The sequence below is a fragment of the Lactuca serriola genome, chromosome 3 (assembly GCF_051521515.1).
Source record: "Lactuca serriola cultivar US96UC23 chromosome 3, Lser_US96UC23_V15, whole genome shotgun sequence".
NCBI classification, from domain to species: domain Eukaryota; kingdom Viridiplantae; phylum Streptophyta; class Magnoliopsida; order Asterales; family Asteraceae; genus Lactuca; species Lactuca serriola.
In genome coordinates, this window is record NC_136410.1 from 218361340 (window position 1) to 218388020 (window position 26681).

Consider the following 26681-nt stretch of genomic DNA (forward strand, 5'->3'; position numbering starts at 1 on the left):
CTATCCCCTTCCGACGCGCCTCGCTCCGTGTCGCTGTGACTCATCGCATCCGAGCTTCGCTGGTCCAATCCGAGAGCGTCATGTGCCCTTCGCGTGTCCGAAGCTCGCACCCGCCACCTGGCCTCACTCCATGGCTGCCACCTGCCTCGCTGACTCCCCTTCTGATCAGCCGAACCTCGCATCCTTGCCCTATAAATACAAGGCATGCGAGCCTTGCCGAGTAAAATGGAGAAATTGCCAAATTTTCACCCTTTTTCAATATTTTTAATATTTTGACTTCCCCCGAAGCCCCAATATCAAGTTTAGCACCCGAAATACGTTCCGAAGTTCCCGAGAAGCCCAAATTTTTTTTTTTTTTGGTTTTGAAGTTCTACCTTCACATAGCCCGGTTTTCAATAAATCTCCGGTTTTCAACGAATAAAGTCATATTTGGAGCCGAAATGCTGCTCAAATTATTATTATAACCCTCGGTTATTTCAAGGTGAGTTCAATATATAGGAACAATTGTATGTTATGTGTTATATGTGCTATGTGCTGTTCAATTTTATTATTCCGGGTTATTTTCTCGTGTTATTTTTATTCGCTATTTTTAATAGCAAAGAAATACTTTTGACCATGTGATCAGTGAAAGGACTTAGATTCACATTGGTACTGGTATGTAGCATCTGGCCATGTAGAACATGTCTCCATAAGAGAATGATTTCTATTCTATGGCATTGGCAGAAGGTTAGACAGGGCTGAAAGCCTGAAATCTACCAAAATGTTTAATTAGAAAAGTGTATGTCTTCTGTGCCATTCGGGCCGAAGCTTTATTGATGTATATCAAGTATGGAAATCGTTATGTCTCGTTGATTGTATATCTTTGAATCAAATCAATGATTGATATGGAAATTTTGTCACATGATTCACATATGCCCTTGTTGTTCCTTGTTCCTCTTTGCTTTTGCCATATTGAAGTATATATTATTGGATATAGTGTCTAAGTCCATAACTATATTTGGTATGTACTTGACCCAACCGGGCATGGTCCATTTGGGTTGCACTTCACCCGAACAATTTATGGATAACATTTGAGAATAGTACAGGTTATGATTTATTAATATATTATAATTTCTAATATATTAATATAAGATCATATTATTTAATTAGTATTGATCTATAATTAATCTAGGATTAATTTAGAGATCAAAGATATTACTAATTAAATATGGGCTCCTATATTTATATAGTGTGGGCTAATGCTTATTTGGTATGGGCTAGGCTTGTATGGGAAAGTCCATGGATACTCCATGGAGCTTTAACCCATGGATCTCATGGAAATGAAGAGACATGGGTATTAGGGTTTACATGGATGTAACCCTAATCCATCACACTATATAAAGGAGGCTTTGGTTCTTGAAATCACACTAGTTGACACTTGTTGAGGTGAGGGCCGCTTTCAAGATAGTAGTGACTATTCTCTCAAAGTTCCAAGTTTGTGGTGATTTGTGATTTCCATTTGAGGCATCCACACTATTGGTGCTACGCTCTAAAACTCAAAGGAATCAACTACAACTACAAGGTAAGTGTTTCTACTAGCTTTATTTGATTCAAGTTCCCCATGCCATGCTAGTTAGGATATGAACCTTGGAAAAATAATTATTTGCATGTATCTTAGACAAACATAGATCCAAGGTTTATTAGGGTTGCATGTACACTTAGGAAGTGTCAGAATGCTCAAAACCCATCAGTGGTATCAGAGCCTAGGCTTGTTTGTTTGATACTTGATGCAAAATAGTTGAAAAAGTCAAAAAACTTGCTGTCTGCCTGATGAACTCGCCGAGTCCATGGGGGGACTCGTCGAGTTCATGTGTATCTTCAACCTACTCGCCGAGTAGGTTCATGCACTCGGCGAGTAGGAGCCACAGAGTGCAGATTTTCGACTTTAGTTGCTGGAAATGGACTAGAAACATTACCCTAAACTGTTTTGGTACTTGAAAACTTGTTTAAGATGGTGTAATGTTCATGCTAATCCATTTACAACAACAAGATATCAAAATTACAAAGTTTTTAGTGTAGTTTTGATTCATGAAAGTGTTCATGTTCATGTTCTTGATCTTATGATGTTTAGATGATCATAGGAATTATTTGTTACCTATGTGGTAGATTAATTCTTGATCATTATGTTTTTTAATGGAGTCCATAACTTGTCCTCAAGTTATGGAAAACCAAAAGTCACTTGAATTAAAAATCATTAAAAGAACACAAGAGTTAGAAAAATGACGAGTCTTCATTTTATTACTCTATTAAACTCATAAGTTACAAGAAGTGAAAAGTTTTGAAAGTTTACAAAATTTGCCCTCAAGTTTCGGTACAAGTAAAGTCATATTAAAAACTTTAGTTCCAACCCTTAGAATTTTAAAAGTTAAAATTCAACCCTTATACTTATATTATTATGATTTAATAATTATATATATATATATATATATATATATATATATATATATGTATAAGATTAAAGTCGTCTTAATGCTAGTACGCCTCATTCACGAAGCCGGTCTATATGGTGGGTATAAGGTTGTTGCCTATAAAATGGCAACTTAATGGGTGTCCACTCTCTCCCACCGCTTGCTTGACTGGTGGAGGGTCGTTAGCCGAACGGGTAAGACAAGGACTTATAAATTCTCATTAAAAGTATGATGAATATTATAAAGTAACTAAATGTTTTATTAAATTCCCAATCTTAGTTACTTTAGGAAAAATGTGAATAAGGTGCTAATCCATGAAATTACACTTTACACTTTGTCTAAGTCGTTAGTGGAGCGTGTGTGGTTAACCGGCACACTAATTTGGACTTAACAAGGTAAGTAAAGGGTGACTTAATATTTATCATAGTATCGATGGAGCGTGTGTGGTTAACCGGCACATCGATTGAGGGGTAATTTATTAAGGGTACCAAGTAATTTGCATGGTTACTTCACACCTCGTTTTGTGATCCTCGGCATCCCAGTCACAAAACTTGGAGGGCACACTCGAGATTGAAACATGCCTTTGAAAAGTTCATTGAATCTCAAAAGAATCTAGGAGTTTCTAAGAACCAAATTTAATATTTTAATATTTCGACTTTGGTGGAAATTGGTGAATCGTCATTCACCTACCTTTCAAATATGTTATTACTTAGATTACGGCATACCTCTTCTAAGTATAATATATTGTGATTAGATCCTAGCCTTAATACTACATTTGGGTGTTTTATTAAGGACTATCTCTATATCTAAACTAAAACCTTCTTTCTTCTTTTCAGATGTCTGCAAACTCTACTGCTTCTGGCTCTAATCCCAATGGCTCCTTTACCCTTATGAACTTATGTGGGAAAGTCACTTTTGATGGATCCAACTTTAATGAATGGATCAAAAACATCAGAATAATTACTCGCTACGAGGACAAGGAATATGTCCTTGATAAGGAACTTAAGGAGATTGATGAGTCAGTTTCTACTCCTCAAGAGATCGCTGAGTTTAGGGCACATGAAAGAGATGCCACCAAAGTGGCATGCATCATGATGGCCACAACGACCGCGGATCTCCAAAAATCCTATGAAGATTTCTACCCCTATGAGATGCACCAAGACTTGATGGAAAGATACCATCAAAGTGCTCGTCAAGAGAGGTATGAAATCATCTCCTCCATGATAACAACTCGCATGAAGGATGGTGAACCCATCACGGGCCACATGCAGAAAATGCAAAGATTTGTGGACCGTTTGCTGAAGCTTAATGTGAACTTCCCCGAGGAGCTAGCAATAGATATCATTTTGCACTCCTTACCTTCATGTTATGATCAATTCCGCATGACATACCACATGAACAAGGAAGAGGTCACACTCAGCAAACTTCAAGGACTCTTAAAGACCGAGGAAAGTGGTCTTAAGGGTAAGGCGGTTGTTACTACTTCTACTCCTACAAACTCCGCCCCTGTCTTGGCAATCGGGAAAGGACGAGGGAAGAAGAGAAAGAGTTCTTCGAAGGGTACCAAGGTTAGGACCCATGATGGCTCTTATTCAAGTGGAACCAAGAAAGGTTTCATCACTCCTTCTTCTGACTCAAAAGAGGCTGAATGCTTCTATTGCCATGAAAAGGCACATTGGAAGCGGAACTGCCCAAAGTACCAGCAAGATGTAAAGGATGGGAAAGTTAAACCCAACCATGCAGGTATTTACACTACCATTTCTAATAACTCACCCCATTCTAAATCTTGGGTCCTTGATACCGGTTGTGGTATTCATATTTGTTGTGACTTGCAGGGACTAAGAAGAAGTGAGAATGTGGAGCAAGGAAGAATAAACTTAATCATGGGAAATAGGAAAGTTACACCTGTCACCAAGATTGGAGTTTATACTTTGTCGCTAAGTAGTGGGTTTAGTTTAGATTTGAATAAATGTTGTTATTCGCCAGAAATGGCAAGAAATATTATTTCCTTTCATGCATTATATAAACAAGGTTTTACCTTTTTCATTTAATAATGAAGTTGGTTCTATTGATGCTTTCTTTAATAATGTTCTTTATTTTAAAGCATTACCTTGTGATGGAGTGTATGAAACAGTATCTGTGGTTGATAACTTAGGAAATAATGTGATGTGTATTGATTCTATTAATAACTTGGATAAAGCATCATTATGGCATTGTCGACTTGGACATATAAGCAAGAAGCGCATAGGCCAACTCCAAAAGGATGGAGTCTTGGAATCATTTGACCTAAAGTCAGATGATAGTTGCGAATCGTGCTTACTTGGAAAAATAACAAAGTCACCCTTCACAGGTTCTTGTGAGAGGGGTGAAGGTTTGATGGACCTAGTACACACGGATGTGTGTGGACCATTCAAACATGCCACAAGGGATGCTAATCGTTATTATTTGACTTTTACTGATGATTACTGTAGATATGGATATGTCTATTTAATCAAGCATAAGTCAGAGACTTTCGAAAGGTTTAAGGAATTTAAACAGGAAGTCGAGAATCAATTGGGCAGGAACATTAAGATGCTTCGATCCGATCATGGTGGTGAGTATCTTAGTTCAGAGTTCCTCGACTATCTAAGGGAATGTGGGATAGTCTCACAATTGACACCTCCCAGGACACCACAGTTGAATGGTGTAGCTGAGAGGCGTAATCGAACCTTGTTGGATATGGTTCGTTCCATGATGAGTCGAGCTTCGCTACCAATCTCATTTTGGGGGTATGCCATAAAGACTGCCGCCCATATCCTTAATCTAGTCCCTATAAAGAAAGTTGCCAAAACTCCTCACGAGATGTGGACTGGTAAAGTACCCAAACTAGACCACATCAAGATTTGGGGTTGCGAAGCTTTTATGAGGCGCGAGTCTCATGATAAGCTAGAACCCCGAAGCGAGAGGTGTATTTTCATCGGCTACCCACAAAGATCCTTTGGTTACCTCTTTTACAGACCTAGTGATAATGTGGTCTTTGTAGCAAGAAGAGGAGTCTTTCGTGAGAGAGAATTTATAAGTCAAGGAGACAGTGGGAGGCAAATTGACCTTGAAGAACTTCAAGAGTCAACTGGTGAAGGAACTTCAAACCCTAGCCCTCAACTTGAGGAGGAAACTCCTATTGAGCCAACTAAAGGAGGAATGCACCTGAGCACTACTATGGTTTTCATATTACTGCGGAAGGTGAGACACTTATTAGTGATGAGACACTAGTAGGTCTGGATGAACCTAACAGTTACGCGGAAGCCATGTCAGGCCCCAAGTCTATGAAATGGAAAGAGGCTATGGATAGCAAGATACAATCCATGTATGACAATAAAGTTTGGAACTTGGTTGAGAATGTACCAGGTCGTAAGACTGTAGGGTGCAAATGGGTCTTCAAGAAGAAGACCGACATGGATGGTAAAGTACACACTTATAAGGCTAAACTGGTTGCAAAGGGCTTCTCTCAAATTCCTGGAGTGGACTATGATGAGACCTTTTCTCCAGTAGCCAAGATTAAGTCTATTCGGGTTCTGTTAGCCATAGCTGCATTTCATGACTATGAAATATGGCAAATGGATGTCCAAATCGCTTTCCTTAATGGAAAGTTGGCTGAAGATGTTTATATGAGTCATCTAGAGGGTTTTGTCAGCAACGAGTACCCTAATAGAGTGTGTAAGCTTGAGAAATCCATTTATGGATTGAAGCAAGCACCTCGTAGATGGAATCTTTGCTTTGATGAAAAGGTCAGGGAATTTGGCTTTTCTAGGAGTGAAGATGAATCTTGTGTTTATGTCAAGGCTAGTGGGAGTATAGTCAGCTTCTTGGTATTGTATGTGGATGACATACTACTCATAGGAAATGACATCCTAACTTTGCAGGAAGTTAAGTCCTGGCTTGGGAAGTGTTTCTCTATGAAGGACCTAGGAGAAGCTGCCTATATTCTAGGGATAAGGATTTTGAGAGACCGGAGTAAAAGACTAATTGGACTTAGTCAAAGTACCTACTTGGACAAAGTGTTGAAAAGATTCAACATGCATAACTCCAAGAAAGGTGAGTTACCCATTCAGAGTAACGCCAGATTGAGTAAGACACAAAGCCCTAGTACTGAGGCTGAGATAGCAAAAATGAGTCGACTTCCTTATGCTTCAGCTGTAGGATCGATCATGTATGGTATAACGTGTACTCGACCTGATGTAGCCTTTGCTTTGAGCATGGTTAGCAGGTATCAGGAGAACCCTGGCAAGGAACACTGGACTGCGGTAAAGAATATCCTCAAGTACCTACGAAGGACTAAGGACTGGGTCCTTACCTTCGGTGGGAATGATGACTTGAGAGTTGTAGGGTATAGTGATGCTAGCTTCCTGACTGATAGGGATAATTTCCGCTCTCAGTCGGGCTGGGTCTTTACCTTCAACGGAGGAGCAATCACTTGGAAGAGTTCCAAGCAGGAGACAGTGGCTGATTCCACTTGTGAATCAGAGTATATAGCAACAAGAGAGGCAGCAAAAGAGGCTATATGGCTAAAGAACTTCATCGGAGACCTTGGAGTTGTACCAGCTATAAAAGAGCCAATGGAGATTTTCTGTGACAGCAATAGTGCGGTTGCCTTAGCTAAGGAACCAAGAGATCATGGGAGATCCAGACACATTGACAGAAAATATCACTTCATCAGACATCGAATAGAAGAAGGAATTCTCGTGGCTAAGAGGGTATCATCGGATGAGAACCCAGCAGATCTCCTCACGAATGGACTGAGTAGGGTTAAGCATCTCCAGCATGCTCGGAGCATAGGGCTGAAGGATGATATGAGTTTTAGTAGTTAGATAAATTATGAAATTTGTAAAGTGTAATTGACATTAGATGATGAATAAAAAGTGTTTTATTTATGAGTAAAGTGTTTCTATCTCTTGTCAATCGTTACTATATTTCTTTTGCATGTTTTGACTTCCAGAATAATTATGTTTGGTAGATCATATTATTCAAACCTCCACAGTCGGTCATATGTCGGAAGTAGGTATGAATGAAGACTGTCATGATTGGTTGCAGAGGTCTAAGGTGTTGGACATGGCTACAACAATCATGAGTGCTCATAAGTTCTGAGCATTGGACTCAACCCACGCTCACTGGAATCACTTCATGGAATTTTATCTCGAGTGATCGTGAGACGGTAATATCATATAAGTCTTCAAGCCTAGAGATATGATTTGTTACCTAGGAGTTGATTATGCATTGATTGTACGAAAACGCATTGGTAACTCGATGTTATAAAACGTGCCTTTGTGTATAATTCAATGAGTGGTAGAACAAACATATGAGTCGAAGTTTATCTGTTCCTTCTTGGATTAGAAGCTGATATCTGGGCCTCTCGATGATTGTGTTTTGACCTATGTATCGGGCCCGGTTAGAACTAAGTTGATGTGTTCAATTAAGTTCTTTGTCAAACAAATCAGAAATCGGGAAACAAATTGCTGGACAATAAGCAAGACATTTTTCCATGTATTTGTCTGGCTGATATCTAGAACAGAGGATTATATGATCACTTATCTAAATGGCGCATTCTAGTTCAACGGAGTTTAAAGAGCTACGATTGCTGATCGGTTCCTGAAGTCATACTTGCAACTATAGTTATTAGACTTATCCAAGTGGGAGACTGTTGGATATAGTGTCTAAGTCCATAACTATATTTGGTATGTACTTGACCAGACCCGACATGGTCCATTTGTGTTGCACTTCACCCGAACAATTTATGGATAATATTTGAGAATAGTACAGGTTATGATTTATTAATATATTATAAGTTCTAATATATTAATATAAGATCATATTATTTAATTAGTATTGATCTATAATTAATCTAGGATTAATTTAGAGATCAAAGATATTACTAATTAAATATGGGCTTCTATATTTATATAGTGTGGGCTAATGCTTATTTGGTATGGGCTAGGCTTGTATGGGAAAGTCCATGGATACTCCATGGAGCTTTAACCCATGGATCTCATGGAAATGAAGAGACATGGGTATTAGGGTTTACATGGATGTAACCCTAATCCATCACACTATATAAAGGAGGCTTTGGTTCTTGAAATCACACTAGTTGACACTTGTTGAGGTGAGGGCCGATTTCAAGATAGTAGTGACTATTCTCTCAAAGTTCCAAGTTTGTGGTGATTTGTGATTTCCATTTGAGGCATCCACACTATTGGTGCTAGGATCTAAAACTCCAAGGAATCAACTACAACTACAAGGTAAGTGTTTCTACTAGCTTTATTTGATTCAAGTTCCCCATGCCATGCTAGTTAGGATATGAACCTTGGAAAAGTAATTATTTGCATGTATCTTAGACAAACATAGATCCAAGGTTTATTAGGGTTGCATGTACACTTAGGAAGTGTTAGAATGCTCACAACCCATCATGTATATGGCATAATGTTATATTGTATCTATTATTGAACTCACTAAGCATCACCGCTTACCCTCTCAATGTTTAACAAATTTGCAGGAGATAAGTAACCAGTATAGAATATTACTTTTGTATTTAGGGATCATGTATGTATAAATGTATAGTATCCTGGGTAGTTATGTAATATATAACACTTTGTAATAGTCAGTTTGTATCCAGTAGTTTGTAACCTCTTTATCAATGTAAAATATTGTTTTTATGAATATGAATGTAGCATGTTTTGGAGTAACTATATTGTCAAGTATGAAAGTTTGGGTCTTTGAGAAATTCGAAAGTTAGGGTCTTTCAATCATGGTATCAGAGCAGTGGTTTAAGTGGACTAAATACCACAGATTGGTATTTAGACTTAAACTATTGGAAGTTCAATATATGAACTGAATCATTGTGCGACAACCCGGAATTTATCCCGTCATTTTAATCTCTTCTTCCATTAATAAAACTCGCTTTATTAAATTGTCCGTTAAGCTTTTGGATTAGGTTAATTAAATTGGGACTTTTATTATGACTTCATAAGAGTCGGAACAAATTAGAGGCACGTGAAACACCCTCAATAATTCCTTGAAAAGTTTTAGTTACAATTAAGCCAAATTATGACCATTCAATCACGTGCGACCAAAAGCCCCGTTTAACATTAGTATCGGGTAGATTTCCACTGGGCCACAAAATCAAACCCCTATATAAGGGTGAGTAAACCTCATTTACACCCTTTTCACTCTCTCTCTACTCTCTCTCTCTCTCTCTCTACAAGTTGCTTTCGATCCAAAAACACCCATTTCGAGCTCCATAATCGTAAGTAATCTATCCGACCTTGTTGATTAGCTTAATATACCTGAAAATTCGTGTTTAAATCACCCAAAACCCTCATAATCATGGGCTTACGGCCCAAGAACACTCTTGGACCGCAAACACTCATAAATGGGGTTTTGAAGCCCCAAAACCCTTCCAAACCACTTATGGAGCTTAGTTATGACTTAGGGGCTTACATGAAAGGACTTAGAGCATCAAAACCTTGTCTTTTGAGGAGTAAACATGAGTTTATGGCCCAAGAACACTCTTGGACCTTAAACCCCTCTTCTTGGGCCGTGAACACCAATTAAGGTGTTAAATTTGCCCTGAAACACCTCCTAAGGCTTTAGTAAATGTCTAGAATCAACCACCAATGATGTAGGGGCCTTAAACATCAAGGAAACTATGGACTTAGGAGTTTACGGCCGTAAACCCCCCAATGATTGGTCCATGGGCCGTAAACTCCCTTAAGAAGGGCAAATGATGCCCTAACTTCCCCCTTTGGCTTGGAAAAATGCATAGAACCTTATACTCTTTCATTTAAGACCTTAAATCATGAGTGGAAGGACCAAGTGAGAGTTTACAGCCGTAAACTTTATGTTTACAGCCGTGAACTACCTTAAATGGTTCATTTGGAGCCTTAACCCCTTCCTATGCCCTAGATTTGAACCTATCCTAATTCTACAAGTGATATAAGACCTTTAGACATCCAAAAACACACCACCCATGAGTTTACTACCGTAAACTCATGGGGATATGGTCTTAGGGCTGAAATCTCCATAAGGATTTTACCCTTGAATAGTAAACTCCTTAACTAGGCCATACACTCCCTTATTGCAACCCAATAGCCTCCTAGCTCTTGACCAAAGTGTTTTCCGCACATTAGGATGCTTATACGTGTTTAATTAGTATTATAATCACTAATTGTATGTAAACATATGTCATCATATGTTAATAGGTCACTAAGTGTGTTCAAGTCTTTACTTGGCACCGAGCACCCAACCGACACCTCCGTCCGATCCACCCGCAACAGGTGAGTTCATACCCCTGAATTAACCTTTTAAATGATTTTAACTGCTTTATAGGGGGATTACAAGTTGAACTGTACATTTATTAGATAAATCACATGTGATTAATAACTGTATAGCAAAATAGATTTTGCATGTTAAATTGTTTATCTAGATTAAAGATTTCCAAATCAGGTTTTCGAATCTTGTTAAAGTATGAATGTCCCTTTTTAGATCATGATAAGTTATCCAAAGTTTTTCAAAGTTTGTTTACTTAATAGACATCTAGTCGAAATTTCTTACCAAATGTTTTCTTCACTTAAACCGTTTTATACAAATCATTTTTCAAAGTTGTTTATGAAAGGTTTTTCAAAAGATTTCCAAAGGTTGTCAAAGCTTGTTTTACAAAATGACATCAAGTCGTAAATTATTATTTGTAAAGGTTTTCCAAAGGTTTTACCAAAGTTTCTTCTATGCTTCTGATATGTTAAATGCATGCCTATATTTGTATAATTATATAAATAATGTTTAAAGGACTTAGGAAGGCTAGTTTGCCCTATTTCCTTTTCCTCGTTGGGATGTGGTCTGGTGCGTATCGGTTATCCGTCTGAAGGTCGTTTAAACATTAATTATATATCATGTATACATGTATGGACATAAAACCTCTCTCTCACTCAGCCAATTCATCACCTTGAGTAGTACAGGCATCCTTCTATTATTCATGTTTCTGGAACCCTAGTAATTATTATAGGAATAGTTAGGAGACTTTATCTCTATCTCTATCTCTATCTCTATCTCTATCTCTATCTCTATCTCTATCTCTATCTCTAGCTGTATCTCTATCTCTATCTCTATCCCTCTCTCTCTTTTACTTTAGAATGTGACACACTATTTCCCTCTACGATGCTTCACTACAACAACGCCGTGTAACCAGAGTCTCCATGAAGGAGAGCGAACATCATGTGTATAGATCTATACGGGACTGACACTCCCACACCTAGACTACTAGCTCCAGGTCACCGGATACTCTATCGTCAATCAACATGGTTACATACGGGTTCACATTCAGCCTTTGTTTTAGACTTCACTAGCTATATCGTTCACTCGATACTGTCTGGAGTCTGTATTCCTTTATTTTATACTTTGATAGCTGTGTCGTCCATTCGATAATGTCTGGAGTCTGTGCTTCCTTTTGTTAGAGTGAGCCAGGCGTCTCATTCATTCGATACTTTCCTGGAGTCTATGATTTCTTTTGCCTTAGTCAGCAGTATTAATGCTGAGGCATATGTTATTTTTGCCTTAGTATCTTCACTTTTGATTTTCTCATTACTCTTTTAAAGTGAATTATGTATTTGGTAATGATAGTAATTTGGGGAAAACTACTCCTTAAAACATAAATCAGTCGGGTCTTGGTAGAAGACTATGTTTATTTAGAAAATATAGGATTTTCTGGAAAGGATGCGAATACACTGTAGATTCTAAACTACTATCTTTCATAAAGTTATTTTGAATAAAAATGCATATTTATACAAATGACACTAAATACTTGTGGACTCACCAGCATTATAAAATGTTGATACTCGCTTTCAAAATAACTTGTATTCTCAGGTCAGCGATAGATAAGTACATCCCGAGAGCTTTTGTGATGACAGCCTAGTACCGAGCTGCATCTATATTATTCCTTGTATTACTTTGATGTTGCTATGAATTGTAAACTGTGTAAAATTATTACTATTAATGCAATGGTTGTTGTACTTTGATTACTACACTGCATATGTTGTGATACTTGACATGACGTCATCCACCCAAGACCGTTTCCGTCGTTTCGGTTTTGGGGTGTGACAGATTGGTATCAGAGCATTGTTTATAGTGAGCTTAATATATCAATTCATAAAAGATATACAGCCTATAAATACATTGGGATAAAACACTCTGACCAAGAATTATACTTTAAAATATAACCATATTTTACCAAAGTATAAGAACATCCAGAATCTAAAACACTCGAACAAAAGTATCACAAGAAAAACAAATAAAAGTCTTTGGATGTTGACCATTACCGTCAAACCTGGGCAATTATGTAATCGTAATCTGGAATAAATGTAACTTGATCAACTTCATTTATTCGAGATGCAACCAACGTGTGCTTAGGAGTGATGGTGGTGTTGCAACGAATCTGAAACTTACCAACTAGGAATTCTTGAGCCAAACATAAAGTTTAAAATACTATGGGAGTATTTTGGAATACAAAAAGACTCACCTTAATACCAGAACCATATTTAGAAGTTAAGAATCAAGTAAGAAATTAAAATACCATAGGGGTATTTTAGGATCCATAGACAACCTTGTGTGAAAAACTAAAAAGATCCTTATTGATATACCTATGATTACAGAGGGTATACTTCCAAGGTTATATACAATAAGGATCTCATAGACTAAGAATGTGTGGTTTCGCTCTACTTCCTTTTCCTCGTTGGGATGTGGATATAGAGTTGTATCACATATTCGAAGGCCTATCGGATCTAGGTTATATATAATTTGTGTACCCTATGTAATTTTAGCAGGAATCGATATGGATCACCTAGTGAAACGTTAATAATCTCTTAGGATTCTCTAGACATTTCCATTCTCGCACGAATCCTGTAGAAAACCCTATCCACTTCAGTGTTCAACAGAAAAGTTGATTCAGACCCACAAGAAGGTTCATTGAGAAGATTACCAGTTCGGAAACAGATGAACTAGGACGAGACTATTGAAATCACCAACTGAATATACCTTTTAGGGACACTGGTGGGAAATCCGCCTGAACTTCCTAGGTTTCCAGTCATCCATCATGAAGCGATGACACTAAGGGGGTAGGATCAGAAGTAAGATAGCGCTGACACTCAGAGTCAGAATTGGAAGTAAGACATAGTAGAAATTCAATATGTCTACACAAGAAGAGAACCCTAGGTAACTACCCGAAGAAAACAAACGCCGGCCCCAGTCAAAGATAAGAGGTAAACAGAGGGAGCCAATACAGGGAACCCGAGAAATGTCTTTTCCTCGTATTCTCACCGCTAATACATCCATAAAATAATACACTTTAATGAGTTAGTGATTACGCTACTCACACTATGTGTTAGCTAAATCGCCTCTTCCCGTCGCAAGTAATACGAATAGAACGGATTTCAAAACCTCGGTTGAGAATGTTTAGCCATAAGTCTTCATGAGCCTTTCTTCCCGCAGTCTTCGTTCCGAACTGTCCTCAAATCTTTCCAAAACCGGAGAGTGAATCTCTCTAGTATAAAGATAACTTAGTAGCAACGAATCCCATCTTATGACTTTCTGATACTATTACTCCTACCTTCAATACCCGGACTACATCATAGGGATGTAGGTCGACACTCAGATAACCAATATCCAAGGCGCGGGAAAAATTATTGCCTATTATAGTGGGGATAGATACGCCCAGGGTTAACCATCGTCTCTTAACAGCTTGTGTTCCTTTTTGTGTAGGAAAAACCATGTCTCCGAAGAAACGTAACCAATCCACTGGCAAGAAACTAACTCTCCTATTCGATGAAGCTAGGTTCCAAGCTGCAGTCTCGGCAGCCGTAGCAGCTGTCATGGCTCAACTGAATGCTAACAACGCCAATGTTAGCAAGAGCCCTATCGGGAATCCCGATCCTAGCAATGGACGGCAGCAACCAACTTCTACGTACCCAGCCACCCAAGAACCTCAACCAAATCCACTGAAGTGAAAGTTCAAGAACGAGGAGGGAAGTTCCTCGGCTGAAGGACCTTTCGAAGGGCAACGAGCTGAGACAGTCAATACCCCTGCCAGCCCTTCCATCCCGACACCTAGAAGACCGTACCTAGGAAACCTTCTCCACTGCAGCAAGTGTAGCTACCATCATCATGGAATATGTCGAGAATTCTTTTGTGCTAGGTGCAACAAGAAGGGGCTTACCGCTCGTACTTGCAGAACCCCGGTTGAGTTCATCACATCAACCACCAATGTGGCGACCAGTCCAATATGCCATCTATGTGGTGAGATTGGACACTTCAAGAAGGACTACCCAACTGAAGGAAACGAAGAAGGCGCGGGAGGAGTCTAACTCTAAATACCTAGGGAGAGTCATCAAGGAAGCCGGTAGAACTTTTGGTACGTCTCTCGATCCTAGATAACTAATCGAAAACATTAAAACGCTAATAGTCGCAGCATTGTTGTAAAATTCAAAATTTCATCAAGTAAAGCTATAATGGATCGATACATACGTTAAAGCCATGTATAATTAAGATGGATACACCTAGAGTGAGTGATGCTGCCTCATTTCGTGTTCCTCATTTGGTTGTGGATTTAGGGCGGAGTCGCTCCGTCAACAGTCCTTCCCACCATAATTAGACATGAGTAGTATATGTTAGGCGATTATAGAAAGGCCTCGTGAGAATCCATTCATGAAGGGTACACTATTCAGAAACCCTCAGGACCCTCTATAGTTCCGCGTCGACTCTATCGGTCCAAGTATCCGCGACAGTGATACATGGGACGAAACCTGAGACGCCAAGAGCTTGTGTGCCCGTTCATAACATGGTCCTATCGACCCTCATGCTATGTCATGTCGATGTATGCCAACTTCGAAGCCTCTATCAATCATGGTTCGACTTAGTGCAACCATGTGTAAATTCCTAGTGCTGTGTAGAAAGAACTTTCACCGTAGCCATTTCGGCAAATAAAAGTTCTTACGAACCTAATAATAAAACCTAATGCGATCCTTCAGTCGTCTCTCTTATCTAAAATCCTTCCGAAATACCCAGGAGAAGGGTATCGCGCGTTGTTAACCAACGCCTTCTTAGATAGATGGAAACCGAAGCGAAAGACACTGCAGGTATTCAAGAAGGCGATAACCACCCGAAACCTACTCCGTAGATCCCCCAGAAGGACCCTTAGCACCTCACAATCAGGTTCGTGAATCAAGAGAAAGAACTCATGGGATTAGTTACTACTAACTGAGTATATGCATAAGAGTGGTATATAATTTAGATCAATAAGATTTAAGATGTGTGCTTCCTCCCTACTCCCTGTTCCTCGTTGGGTTGTGGGTCTAGGGTGGAGTCGCACAACTGAACATCCTGTCGACCTCAATTATATATGGCTTGCATACACCATGTATTAGTGGTTAAGCCAAGTACGAGCTCTACCACGAACCCTAAAGTAGAAACCCTTCATCCTATCCCATAGAATAGGAACTAGAGTCAACAGAACCACTGTGGGTTGAGCTACTAAAATGACCACAAATCCGAAATTTGTTGTCATCCCGATTAAGCCAACCTAGTAGCCAACACCCTCAGTTGGTAAAGAAATCTAAGTCGTGAGAGTCAAAGACATTGACTACGACCATCCATTCACGCTTAATCACACGAATTAAGCATCTCAGCGGATATCCCGGAAACCTGGAAGCTGCGATAAGTTAAACTCTGAGAAGAGTGGATGAAGAGATTAGAAGTTCCGAGTAACGGAACCCTATACTTCTAGACTTAACCTAAATCAAGAAAACTCAGAATCACCGGAAGAGTAATTGCAGAAGATGCTCACACTACTCAGGCACTTCGTCCACCCTGTTACTGACGAGTAGTACCTAGGACACTCCCCCCCCCCCTCACGTGGAAGAAGTCACTGTCGCCCTATAGACGATAGACTGCATTCTATGAAGTGAATACTAGAATGCTAAGAACCACAGGATAACCTCCGCAACCACGAATACTTGAATAAAGTACCAAAGTAGGTTGCGTAAAGCCTTATAACCCAGATCATGAAGTGATTATATACTTGACACCAGTCTAAGTGTTAGCCGATGGGTTATACAAGAGCACGTGCTTTCTGCAACTGAAAAAAACCAACGCCTTAGAGAATAGAGTATGTCTTAGAGATTCGTTGGACTACTAGGTGTTCTAAGAATACTATCTCGCACAGAAATAGTAGAACCACCTCCCGAGATAGTCCAACACTTCAAAAAATCTCTAAGGACTGTGTTAGCCCTGAGCAGAGATTGCTATTCATGAAACAGCAAAGCAAGTAAGAGCATGGTTCTCTCCTGTTGGGAATCATGTCATGAAAGCATCAACTAGACGATGATGAGAAGTTTAAAAACTTTCTAAACATCCGTCTGCTAAAACCCTATCTCCCCGACCCTGATAGTTCTGTTAGAAACATCTCAAGAACCAGAAGTGCAGCTTCATTTTGCACTAGGTTGAGATAGACGCCCATCAGCAAACAGATACCCGTAGACATCCAATTCATCCGCTGATCCAGAAATCCTCTGAAAGCCAATTGACAGGAAACAAGAATCCAAGGATAACCCGAGCTTTCTAAGAACCAACCTGAAGGACTACACTCCCAGTATGAGAGAACGTTTGGAACTTCAGAATGGCGATCACGCCAGTGATGATCCCACCATAGAAGTACTCTATGTTCTAAGTACTGAAAAACTCTACCTTTCCAAGAGCTTAGGACCATCCGAGATTCTTTACAAAAATTGGTCCAACCCTCGTCAGACCACGACTACTTTCGGAAATTCCATAAGTTTCACCCCAAATCAATCCACTTCTTAGACTTGAAAAGTGTTTGCCCGACGTCACTCTTTGTATCCCACCCATCTTGATAGAAATCATTGGGAACCCTAACTTCGTAGATGAACCTGTAGGAAACGCTAACTTAACGAAACGGAATCCGCATCCCGTAAGTGAAAGTTTGTTAGGACGCCAAGTAAAGGACAGAGTTAGCTTGGGAGCGCAAGGACCAACCGAATAGAAAGCACCCTCATCTCTCTATCCGATTGTTCATGCCTACTTCCTTTCCTAAAAAAAAATTTCAGGACGAAATTCCCTCTAACGGGGGGATGATGTGACAACCCGAAATTTATCCCGTCATTTTAACCTCTTCTTCCGTTAATAAAACTCGCATTATTAAATTGTACGTTAACCTTTTGGATTAGGTTAATTAAATTGGGACTTTTATTATGATTTCATAAGAGTCGGAACAAATTAGAGGCACGTGAAACACCCTCAATAATCCCTTGAAAAGTTTTAGTTACAATTAAGCCAAATTACGACCATTCAATCAGGTGCGACCAAAAGCCCCGTTTAACGTCAGTATCGGGTAGATTTCCACTGGGCCACAACCTGAAACCCCTATATAAGGGTGAGTAAACCTCATTTACACCCTTTTCGCTCTCTCTATACTCTCTCTCTCTCTCTACAAGTTGCTTTCGATCCAAAAACGCCCATTTCGAGCTCCACAGTCGTAAGTAATCTATCCAACCTTGTTGATTAGCTTAATATACCTGAAAATTCGTGGTTAAATCACCCAAAACCCTCATAATCATGTGTTTACAGCCCAAGAACACTCTTGGACCGCAAACACTCATAAATGGGGTTTTAAAGCCCTAAAACCCTTCCAAACCACTTATGGAGCTTAGTTATGACTTAGGGGCTTACATGAAAGGACGTGGAACACCAACGCCTTGTCTTTTGAGGAGTAAAGATGTGTTTACAGCCCAAGAACACTCTTGGACCGTAAACCCCTATTCTTGGGCCGTGAACACCAATTAAGGTGTTAAATTTGCCCTTAAACACCTCCTAAGGCTTGGGTAAATGTCTAGAATCAAGCACCAATGAAGTAGGGCCATAAACATCAAGGAAAATATGGACTTAGGAGTTTACGACCGTAAACCTCTCAAGGATTGGTCCATGGGCCATAAACTGTCACACCCCCGGCCAAGGCGGAACACGCCGGGAGTGGGACTAAGTTCATGGATCACAGATAAACTGAATATATAGCACAAGTACAACGATAAAAAAAACTGCATTTCTATTTCATCATTAAGTTTGAATACAAGGTTCTTACAGATAATAATAGTATAGTAGTTGCCTTAAACAGGTAAGCAAATATCAAAAACAACCTAGCTAGGTCGTCTGCAATCCACAGCTAATCTTCTGTCTGAACGTCTGGCTAATGATCCCCTAAGAATACATGTAATTTTGAAAGTCAACACAAAGGTTGGTGAGTGTCACAGGTTTTCTGCTAACGCAGTAATACTTTTAGTAAGTCTAAAAAGTATTATCTTTGTATGTATAACAACAGTTAAAACAGTGTTTGCAATGAGTTTCTAAAAGCCAAAATGTATAGTTTGTATAAGTAAACCCATACGTAAAACTGTGATTGTAATGAATCTTTGAAAGCCGAAACGTTATGTTTCATAAGTAATTCCATATTTAAAGTTGTGTTTGTAATAAATCTTTGAAGCCAAAACGTTATGTTCCATTAGTAATTCCATATTTTAAATTTTGTTTGAAAGCAACCAAATCCATGGTTGTACGGGTAACGAATAAAGTTTTCTGCCAAGGTTGTACTTCACAACCGCAGATACGGATAAACAAACATACGAATATACGGATACAGTTATCTGCCAAGGTTGAACTTAACAACCGCAGATATGGATAAACAACAAGTATATTTGATAAGCACACACGTAAAGTGTGCGATACTTGTTTAAACAGTTGAAAAAACTTAGTATAGTGTATACAAGCACATGTATGAGCCTAAGATACAAGTTCTATAACTTGTATAAATGTAGAAACCTATATATTTATGTCATAAACAGATATACGGATATACGGATAAAGTTATCCGCCAATGTTGAACTTAACAACCGCAGATACGGATAAACAGGTAATTCACAAGTATATTTGATAAGCGTACCCATTGAAGAGTACAATACTTGTATAAACAATTGATAAAACTTTGAGTACAAGCACATAATTGAGCCTAAGATACGAGCTCTATAACTCGTAAAAATATATAAACCTATATATATTTTTATCTATGTATGAGGTATAATGAAACTATCAAGTTGATAACCGGCTATACAGCCATAGCCTAATTTTAGTCAAAACGTATATGTTATTTTTATTAATCGTATTATCTTAACAAAATAACATATAAAACTATTGAGGTTTAAAACGATTTTGTTTACTTAACATGTAAGCATTTAAACAATTATTTCTAAAACCGGTAAAGTATTTACACAAAACAATGATATTGTTTTATGTATTTTGTATGATAAATATTACTTAGTACACGTACCGTAAGTAGTAGCGTAATAAATAATATTTTTGTGTGAATCATATTGCATAAAAACGGCAGTTTTGTTTGTTTAAACAAAGTATTTAGAAAATAGATATATACTAGATATACAAGTACTACATGTATCCCCCCCCCTGAAAACATGTAAAAGTGGGGCCGTAACACTCACCTTAATGAGCGGTTATCGAGTCGTTTTGAAAACCGGAATGTGTTGTCTTGATGTCGTAATCTCCGGGTTTAATCCGATTTCTTACAATTTCATTATATATTAATATTTGGATGTGATTTGGTATTATAATGTTTCATTGAATAATTTCCTTAGTTTTGCTGATTCAAAATTTATTTAAATAATTAAATAAATTTTATCTGAATAAAGAATGTTTATTTTTAATAGTTTCCAAAATTTGTAAATAATCCCAAAATTAATTAATTTTAAAAATTTAAAAACTTTAATAATTCGATATTAAATTAGTTAACTAAATAAATAGAATATAAAAAAACTTTATAAATAGTTTGTTTTTATTAAAATTTGGGTCAATTTGTAAAGGATTTTCCAAACGGAGATTATTTTTGCACATTTTAATACAAGTTTCATTTACTTAGGGTTAGTTTTGAAAGGGTATTTGGTTTGGGGGTTAAAATAATTAATTCCAAAGGAAGGAATGGCAAAAGTTGTACAAGTTCGAAAGTTGAGGGACTAAAAGTATTTAATTTGTTTTAAAGTTTGGTTTCATTGTGTTTGATAACAGGAGGCCAATTGCCTCCTGTTCGTCGTCCCTCACATGGAAACAGGAAAAAAAATGCAGCGATTGTATTGTGGTTATTTCATGATTGACGAAGGATTACCAATAATTAAAGGGGTTGTTTGGAGATTACCTACAACCGTATGGATGGCTGGAGGTGGCGGAAGTCGGTGGCGCAAGGTGGTAGTGACGATGATGTTGTGAAGATTGAGAAAGTTCGGTAGCCTCCTGCTGCCGATTTTTCTTCCCTTTTCCAGCAAGTTCGAAGGTAGAGGGGGCTGAGGAACTTCACAAGCAGTAGTTTGGTAGCAATGGGGTGTTTGATGGTTTTTGGGTGGTGTTAAGTGGTATACTGTGAGAGGGATAGAGAGTGTTTTAGAGAGAGACAATGGAGATCTTAGACATGGAGAACAAAGCTGGAGTTTGAGGTGTGATTTTGGGGGTGATCTAAGCTTCCTTTTATAGCCAAAAATGCCCACACACAACACAAGTAAGCCATACTTCCAACTCATCATGTACTCTCTTTGGTGAAACTTGCACACAAAGAAGGAAAGGGGAAAGATATAGTCACGTGGGATAATACAAGGGAGGGAAAGATCATATTTTTGGGCTCTTAAGTCATATGTGGGCCCCACATGGTTTATTCCCTCTTTTAATTGTCCAAAACACTAAAAACCGGGTGCCTCGGGATTTGTGCATCGAGAAATTTTTTTTGAGAGTATCGTTAGATAGAGTTTAATTCAAGGATTCTAAAACATTAAACAGATTAATTTTTGGAGTTACGGAACTCCGGGAAATCACATTTAAAGTTTTGCGTTTAAACGGCTTGCGGTGTCTGTTTTCGTGACTTTTGTGAATATTTTCGTAATAGATATTTCGAGTGTGAAATTAAATAATAGACTATAACCTGAGTCCAAAAACGCTCTCGGAAATCCCATCGGCAAAGCGTAAGGGCTTCAACGGATCGATTTAGTTTTACGCGATTAAAGAAAAACAGTGTTTTACTGTCTGTTTTTCTTAAAACTGTCGTATCTTTTGCATACGAACTCCGTTTTGGACATTCTTTATATTTTCGGAAATAGGGGAACATTTACTATAATATTTTAATGTTTTTTTTTCTCAAAACTGCTTAATGCAAAATTTCTGTTTTTCAGACGCATTAATTAACGTTTTCATTTAAGCGGTTTGATTATGTTGACGATTTACACACTCGGAAGCAATGTATCATATGACATCATATAATAAATGGAATAAAATTATTTGTTTTACTTTAGGTGCATTAAAAATCAGTAATTTGGATAAAGAAGAGATTCACAGATAGATTGACGGTTATAATAGTAGCCCTAAATTTCGGGTTGTCACATTACCTCCTCGTTAAAGGAAATTTCGTCCCGAAATTAAGTTGGTACTGGTAGTACTAGGGCTTCTATAAATAGTAATGTAATCTCGTGGTACATGATCCCTGCCTGGTCCTTCTATAATCGTTTGGTGTATACAAGTCGTATATAATCAAGATCGAACAGACTGTCGAATAAGTGATCTACCCTAAGCCCACAACCAAACAATGAACAGGAAGTAAGGTGGAATCACAAATCCTAAGTCTTTAGAATCTTTATTATATATAACCCCAACTTATACACTTAGCAATCATAGATTACCAGCAAGGGTCCTTAGTTTCTATATGAATGATGTGATTAATTCAGGTGAGAAAGCAACTAGGGAGTACTTTTGCCATATCGATAAATAGTAATGTACTTACGTGGCGCATGATCCCTGGCTGGTCCTTCTACATTCCTTTGGTGTATATAAGTCGTATATAATCAAGATTGAATAGACTGTCGAATAAGTGATTCTACTCTAAGCCCACAACCAAACAAGGAACAAGAAGTAAAGCGGAATCACAAATCCTAAGTCTGTAGAATCTTAATTATATACAACCCTAACGTATAAATTTAGCAAGCATAGATTACCAGCAAGGGTCCTTAGTTTCTATGTGAATGGCATGATTAACTTCGGTGATAAGGCATGAAAAGGCCTTTAGATCAATCAATTTATCAAACAATGACAGTAAATAAGAACAAGAAGAATTCACGAAGAAAAACTTTCACTAAGAAAGATAATCTCACAAAGAGATTATCGTGTGCACAAAGCAACGATTAGGGTTTATGAAAGGCGTAACCATTCACAAACCTATACAAAAGATTATATACTGCTATTCTAGACAATCCCTACAAATCTGGGATATGCCAGCTAACTAATTTACGCTAACTATGGAAACAAGATAAATACAAAATCTGTTACAAATGCACTGAATAAACTAAACACGCTGAGTTGCTCAAACGTTGATGCTGATACTGAGATATACGCTGATGTTGAGACTTGTTCTCAAACATCATCATATTTCAAGGTTCGACCTTACAATCTCCCCCAATATGATGATGTTCAAAACTAACTAAGTCAAAACACCTCTGGACAAGAACTCTTCATACTCAGCTTCAGCCTTTATTTTTACTGGCCAGTAAGGACTATCCAGCAACTCCTGTCTTCTATTCAGCAGCTCCATAGCAATAAGAATGTGAAACTCTCCTGAGAGATCTTGATGACTCATGCACATTTGCCTGAAGCCAACGAGATGAGTGGTTGGAGCCTTTGGGATCTCAGCAGTTCGCTGAAAACACATCTTTCTATTTTTATCGAGATAGAACATCCCGTGTTCAGGAACTGAGATAAATTTATGCTGAACCGGGTCAACACTGATAGGAAGAGAATTGTTTATTCCACCAGCACCAAAGTCCAGAACCAACACATCTTCACTATCAACTTGAAATTTGGTTCTTCGAGTTCTCGGAACAGATGACCTTTGGCCTTGATACTGAGGTCGTTCTTTAGGAACAAGATCCAAATGCTGAACTTTCTTGATCAGCAAATGAAGAGCACATGTCAGTTCAGAGGAGTGAGCTGAGGTTTGCTTGGATGCTAATTCGAGTAATTCCATCCATTCAGAATATCCATATTTGATCAGCTCACCCCTCTTGACAACTTTAGTGTATGAATGCTGAGGACCTTGACGAGTGATCAGCAACGTAAGAATTTTCTCATTGCGTGGTTTGGAAGCTTTAACTTTGATGATCTTATCACCACACACTCGTCGATTAAGAACGTCTTCAAACCTCTTTCGATCAATCCTGTCAAGAACACTGTCAGACTTAGGCTTACTGCTGCTAGAAGAAGGCTGAGAAGATTGAGATTTGGACTGAAATTCCAAGAATTTCTGTATCTGAGCTTCAAAAGATCCTTTGGCCTGAAGTTTATGCTGAATAAGGGTTTCATCAGCTTGAGCAATATTCTTTAGAAGCTGAGCTTGATTAGCTTCATCAAGAATTTGTTTAACTTGATCAGGAGACATGTTCCATTCAGCCGCCAAATTTGATATACTGACTATGGACTTGGGCTTCTTGCCAGGCAGAGAAGTATCAGTTTGAGAATGAGCCAAGTCAGTATCTGCTACCTTACGCTTTCGAGATAGCGGATGAGAATCTTCACTGGCAACGTCTGAATCTTCTCCTTGGACCAGAATAATGGGATCAGCAACAGGATCGACTAATTTCATGTCTGGCCTTTGAGATTCATTATCAAGATCATCTGAATCTTCTTCTTGAACTGGAATAAGGGGATTAATGAAGTTCATATCCAGTATTTGAGATTCATCATCTGGTTCATCATCATGCTCACTATCTTCAACCAGCTTTTCAGTAGCTGCTGGACTATTAGGCCCCGCAGAGTCAGACTCATGCATCGGCTTTGATGATTCAGGCTGAACAATGGTGTTGTCAACAGGTTCGGTGTCTCTCTCATTTGGTTCATCATCAGCATTATCATCAGCATCAGCATCAGCATCATCATCAGTATCTCCCCCTTTTTGAGCATCATCAGATTGGGGACTAGAGGGAGGAGTATGCAGAAGAACTTCTTTTAGCTGATTAGCATCAGCCTCAATGCGTAGAAGACGCTGACTCATGTCCCGAGTCACTGTCAGATGTTCAGTAAATGCTGAGTCCGGAATTTGAATAAATGAAGTGGCTAGAGCTGCTGGTGAGCTAGGTGGCATCCCCAGAGAATATTGGTCCCCCTGGGGTGGATTCTCCCTCTGTGAGGGATGCTCCCCCTGAGATGGGTGCTCCCCCTGAAATTGTTGCTTCCCCTGACTCAGTGAATTCTTTTGAGCTGAGGGAACTTTCTCAGTAACAGAGACGATATGATGAGAAATTTGAGGAGAGAAATGACCACCATCATGTGGTTCATCCTCTTGACCGGCATGATCTTCATGGTTACCATCAGCGCCTCCTTCATCAGTATCAGCGGTGAGAGAAGGAACAGTGTATGGATTTGCAATCCATTCTCTCATCCTATCAGAAATTCCGATGTCAGTATCCAGGGGATCATCTTGATACATTCGAATAGACATGCGAGGGCATTGAATGGTATTTCCAGAGTGTGAGAAGTAGTCTGCAGCGAAAAATTTATCGAGCACAAGAGCAATCCAGCGTGGAAAGGGAACGTGATCAGCGCGTACATTTGCATGAAGAAGCTAAACAAGTTGATCAAAGAATAGGGCCCCATAATCAAGTCTTTTGTTGAGAAGAAGTGAGCAGACGACTTGTTGCTCATAATTACTTAGTTGATCACCACTTCGAGACTTGTGACCCACACACTTGCACAGAGCACCGGTGAAGAATTTCCATCCTGGGGTCATACATTGGCGCAGAATAAGAGCCGATCGAGCACCAGCCTTTGAGTGATCATATCCCAGTTGATCGAATAGACGTCTACACCGTTCAATAGAAGGAAGTTCAGAGAAAGGTTCAAAGATAGGTAACCTGAGTGCAGCACTGAGGAGTTCTGCGGTAATGAAGACAGAATGTCTTCCATGACCAATGGTCCCGGTGATGACATTGTTTTCATCATTGACTGTTGCTGTGTAGTAGAACTCATAGACTTGTTCAGGTAAGAACTCGGATGGAATGTCACTGATGGCGTAACGAAGACGGCAGGAGGCTAAGAAGTTAACAAAATCATCGAGTCCAAGACCTCTATGAACATCTGGAATATCAGGGTTAAATACAAAGTTTGTGGCTTTGATGTATATTGGGAGAGGAGGAGAGTTTGGGGCAGGGATTACCCTTCATGAAGTAGAGGAGAAGGTGAACAAAGTAGCAGCCATTAGAGAGTTTTTAGGGTTCTAGGGTTTTGAGTATAAGTGAAAGAAGTTTAGATTGTGGAAGGAAAGTTTGAAATAAGGGTGAGAAGAGGTTTAAATATGGAATTAAACGGGCCTTTTTAAAAAAAGGTAATGATTATTTTCTTCAAAAATAACGGCGTATCATAACAACCTGTCAGATAAAAAAATAGCCGTTGGGTAAAAGAGCCGTTGACTGAAGATGAAGCGTCAATCAGTGTTTGCGGAAGCGCTGAGATCAGGGTCACAAAAATTACATGCTGAAAATATTTCTCCGTCAATTCAAGGTACAACTTGCTCCATTGGGGCTAGCAAGGAGATTGGTGCATGTGATAGATACTAGTTGTATTATTTAACCATCAGCACAGAGTGTTGTGACTTTATCAGTGAGTGGTTTATCTTACCGAATCATTAGACACTGAATGAGAAAAAGGTAAAGAAAGGATTGTTGCATGTGATAAACCTTGGTGTTTTGGTCTAACCATCGGCAAAGATTTTTAGATTCTCATCAGCGTGTGTTTTGTCACACTGAATCACAGAATCAGTGTAAGATTAGTAAGAAGAGATAGTTGCGTGTGATAGATCTTGGTGTTGTGATCTAACCATCGGCAAAGATTTTTAAGTTGTTATCAGTGTATGGTTTAATACAGTGAATCATTCAACTTTAGTTTAGAAGACTTGAAGAAGAGAGAAAGATAGGAGATCAAACCAAGTACTCGGTATGCAAATATCACCAGCATGTCATCATCAGCACAATGTACATCAGCTTATAAGACAATACCAAACATTAGCAAAATTAATCAGCAAAATTAATTACAAAATAATCATTCCAAGTTCTCCAATAATGT